This window comes from Sciurus carolinensis, chromosome 7 (assembly GCF_902686445.1).
Source record: "Sciurus carolinensis chromosome 7, mSciCar1.2, whole genome shotgun sequence".
NCBI classification, from domain to species: Eukaryota; Metazoa; Chordata; class Mammalia; order Rodentia; family Sciuridae; genus Sciurus; species Sciurus carolinensis.
Genome location: NC_062219.1, coordinates 119,229,225 through 119,233,996, shown reverse-complemented (window position 1 = coordinate 119,233,996; position 4,772 = coordinate 119,229,225). Strand labels below are relative to the sequence as shown.

The window sequence follows — 4,772 nt, the reverse complement described above, 5'->3', positions numbered from 1 at the left end:
AAATGAACTGGGTACAGTAGCACACTGTAGTCCCAGTCACTCAGAGACTGAGGTGGGAGGATCACTGGAGCCCAGGATTTTGAGTCCAGCCTGGGCTGCAGAACCAGACTGTCTTTAAATAAATAATTAAGTTAAAAAAATTTTTTTAATTTAAAACTGAGCTCATTCAATCATATGGGACAATTTCTGGCATAATGTTGAATAAGAAAAGCCATAGACAGAAGAACACAGACTGTACCATCCATTTACCAGAAGTCAAGAAGAGGCAAAACTCACAGACAGAGGTGAAAGTTACCAGAGCGATTACACCAGAAGATACCGACAAAGAGGGGGCACAATGTGACGGGCTGACGGGCTTAACTCAATGGGAAGGTTACGGGCCAGGCTATGTGGGCAATGACCACACAGACTCCATTTCACCTTGAGACTCCATGTTTTGTAGGAAACGCTTCTCCCATGGGAACACCCTGCCTCTGTACCCATCATCAGTCACTTAGCATGACATGTGTGGCAATACAAAATGACAAAATGACAATTCTTATATAATGAAAAATTGTTCTCTTTTTGATTCCTATTTTTCCTAAACAATGTACCATGTTAACAGTGATGTCAACAGTGATTGTCTAGATGTTAGTAACCATTCTTTAGTTTGTACCTAAGTAAGGTCATTTTGACCCACTTCCCCCTCTGCTAATGATTTCAGATCTCATGATGTTAGTTTGTAATTTTGAATCACAGCAACAGACACTTATGATTGATGTACTGATTTATGGTATAAAAACCCCTGTAACCCTGTGGTCGGGGCTTTTCTCCCAGTAGCCATTTTTGAGGCGTTGTGTGAGACAGCTGGCCAGCCGGCTAATAAAGACTCTCAGATTTGGACTTCTCAGTGGTGATCGGTCTGTTCTTAAGTTGTGCCCCATAACATTTGGAGGCCCCAGCGAGATCCTGGCTGCCTGGTGGGTAACCACCGCTCACCACTGACCTGGGAACTCCTGCGGAGAGGAGAGGCCCCAACTTGCTCCTAGGGGAAGGCCTCTAAGAGACGTTCCTCAGCCCCAGGCTGCACGGTCTGTGGAGCCCCGCCCCAGGACTGAACTAAATTCTCCAAGAGAGTCACCTGTTTCTGCGCTCCTGGGGAACCCGTAAGTCTGTTTCTGGTGGATCCGCATCTAGGGACTCTGAGGAAGACTGGACACAGCATTACTTCCTGAGTCCAGGACTGTGGTAAGACGTTGCCCAGGCCCTCAGGTCAGGAATCAGGAGTGGCCACTTGTCATTGTTTTTGGCATCTTACCTGTTCTCTGTTTGTTCGTCTTTTTCTGTTTTTTGTTACCCTTGAGTGTGAACATGGGTCAGTCTCCTTCATGTTTGTCATGCACATCTCTTCGATGTATTTTGACCAATTTCTAGGAATTCCAGAGAAGGACCACTGACTATAGGACCTGGTATGACATCTTTTCTCTCTCTAAATTCTGTGAGAGAGAATGGCCAACTTTCATGGTCAGATGGCCCCCTCAGGAGACCACCAAATTGTCTTTGGGCAACGTGGATATCGTGATCAAATGTCTTATGTTCAAATTTTTTAAAAAATAGTTTAAAAGATTTTAAACTATGTTCACTAAAGCTTACATTAAAATGTAAACTGCTGCCAACAATAACTTCCAACTATTGGAGTTGGTCCACCAAAATGCCAGGCTAAAATTTTAATGACTGCTATCCAAGAGACAGAAAAAACAGTTAAAAACAAGACCCCAACCTGAGGGAGCTCTCCCAAGGAGACCAATGGAAGCAGCTCCCTTGCTGTCTCTTCCAGAAGCTCCTTCAGGGAGGGATTAGGCATGACCTTTGTCTATATTCTCTTGATTCTTTTCATCTCTGATGAGCAGGACTACATCAGAATGGAAACTTTTAAAATTCTATTTTTTAGGGCTAGGGTTGTGACTCAGTGGTAGAGCACTTGCCTAGCATGTGTGAGGCACTGGGTTTGATTCTCAGCACCGTATATACATCAATCAATAAATAAAATAAAGGTCCATCAACAACTAAAAAAAATTTTTTTAATTCTATTTTTTTAAGTTCATCATTTTGATCTGGTGCACTAGGTTAATTTTTTGATCAGACCTATTCTATCCAACTATAAAGTCTTTCTAATGCTGTTTCATTCAGAGGCCAATGTATAGGATTAACTCTCAATCTAATGGATTTTTAAAAATAAGCTACAAGGCCTTTGTCTGTTCATTACATGTATATGTATACTGGTACATTATCATGTCTACATATGTTTGGTACCAAAATTTGACAGATGAACTTATAAGTTAAAATTTAAAAAATGGATCCAAATGCCTTTGATTCACATGATTTAAAAGGTTTTTAAATTGGGTAAACAAAAAGTATGGCTTTCAAGTTACTAACAGTTTTTTTTCTAGGTGCGTCAAAAAAATGAAAAAAAAAGTTAATTTTATAAAATGTCTAATATTCATTGTTTCTAGATTTTTCTTCAACAGGGAAGAAATGACTGATGCTGTCCAATACACTTGTCTGGTATCTTGTTTTTTTGAAAATAAGTAATTTAGATTTGACATGTATGGGTCAAATTAATATATTCACATGGCCACTATAACCCCTTACTTAATTTTTTTAATATATATTTTTCTTTTTTTAATTTGTTCTAATTAGTTATACATGACAGTAGAATGCATTTTAACACATCATACATAAATGGAGTATAAACTCTCATTTATCTGGTCATAATACATTTTGATAGTGTTTGATAAAGGGTTTTCAGGGCAATTCATTTTCTTGCAAATATAAATCAAGCTTGTTCCAATTCTATAAGAACTCCCCCACAGTCTTTAGGATGGAGAAAAATAACTGGTTTTCCATGTGCTCCTATTTTGACCTCTTCACTTAGAATACGGATCTTCATTTTTTTCAAATCCATCATAACTGCATTTATATTATCCACATAGTCAGCCTCCTTTGAAGGCACAGGCTCTCTTGATGTAGAACCCAGATAGTGCAGTGTGGGAGAGAGGAGAGTAGATTCAAAGGCAGATGGTCCTGTTTCTCATCCTGTGGGGCTTACACAAACCCTCTTGTCCACTGGTAAAACCTGCAGCCAAAAGTAATCTCCTCAATGCAGATGTGATGCATTCCTCCAACCTTGTTTTTCTGCAGAAAACCTGCAATTGGACTGTCATTTCCCAGTGGATGAAGCAGTTCCATCTTGGTATTCCCCAAGTTGACAAAAACAACAGATACTCCATGTTCAGGAAGAGGGACCACCTCACTTACCTGGGCCCCCAAAATATTCTTATAAAATCCTGTGGCCTTTTCCAAATCTGGCCCTGCAATGGCTACATGATTGAGTCAACCAAGGTTCCATACAGGACCTGCCACTGGATGCAAGGACTGTGACGCAGAAAAAGTTCTCACTGCTGGAACTGGAGTTGGGAATCTTGAAAAGTGTCCTGCAGGCTAAGGGGTTGACAGGCTGCGAAAAGCGGCTCGGTGGGGCAAGACGCTTTAGACCCAGGAAGGTGGCCACACTAGATCTCCTCTGCCCGGGGCTTGCCGTCCAGCGTGCCCCATCCCGCCCCACGGTGATCCCAGTATTCACCTATGGCCCTTGCAGCCCTGGCCATGGACGTCAACACACGCGCCATCTTGTTGAGTCACCTGCCCCCTTACTTAATTTAAAAGATAAATCAAGGCTTCTTGCATCTTTACTGTAGTTCTTGGGACTTCCTTAGGCCCATTTGACAACCATCTTGTGGTCCCTGAGGGAACATGGTTTGCTTGTATGTCAGGTGTAACTCCATGCCTGACCCTTCAACTTTTCGAAATTACCAAGTGGGATGAATTCCGTGTTACTGTTTGCATCATTCCCCAGATGTACTCTTATGATGGGGAGGGAGGAAGGGATTATCTGGGGCTAGTACATTGATCTAAATGAGCAGCCCCTGTCTTAGTTCCCCTCCTTGTGGGATTAGGTATAGCTGGCTCCCCTGCTATGGGGACCACTGCACTACATTACAGGAGACCAAAATTTCAAAACCTTAAGTGAACAAATAGATCCGAACGTAAGTGAATTTAAAAACTCTGTAAACCACTTAAAAAATTCCCTTTGATTCACTTGCTAAGGTAGTTTTACAAAATAGAAGAGGGTTAAATTTACTATTTTTAAAACAAAAAGGATTATGTATGGCTTTAGGGGAGACCTGTTGTTTCTATATTAACCACTCAGGTGTCATTTGTGATAGTTTATCTTTGATTAGGAAAAGCCTCAAGAAAAGGGATGGAAAGCCAAAAACATGAGGGAAATTAGTACCAAAATACGTTCTTTTGGCTCCCCTGGTTAAATACTTTAATAACCACAATGGCAGGACCTCTCGTCCTAATTATGTTGGGTCTTTTAATTGGGCCATGCATGATAAACATTTAACTAAATATGTTAGAGATAGAACCCAATCTGTTAAACTAATGGTGTTACGTACCCACTACGATCATCTCTACTCTAATAATGAATTTGATTTGATTATGTATGTAAAACCAGTGGGGAATGTGATGGGCTGACAGGTTTCACTCCATGGAAAAGTTACAGGCCAGGCTATGTGGGCAATGACCACACAGATTCCATTTTACCTTGAGACTCCATGTTATATAGGGAGTGCTTCTCCCATGGGAACACCCCACCTCTATACCATCATCAGTCACTTAGCATGACATGTTTGGCAATAAAAATGACAAAATGACAATTCTTTTTTTTT

At 40.9% G+C, this 4,772-nt stretch overlaps 1 pseudogene; it reads right to left on the bottom strand.

Annotated features, from left to right (window-relative positions):
• Positions 1–2,649: 2,649 nt before the first annotated feature.
• Positions 2,650–3,668, bottom strand: LOC124988446 (methylmalonyl-CoA epimerase, mitochondrial-like; annotated as a pseudogene).
• Between the last annotated feature and the right edge of the window lie 1,104 nt (positions 3,669–4,772).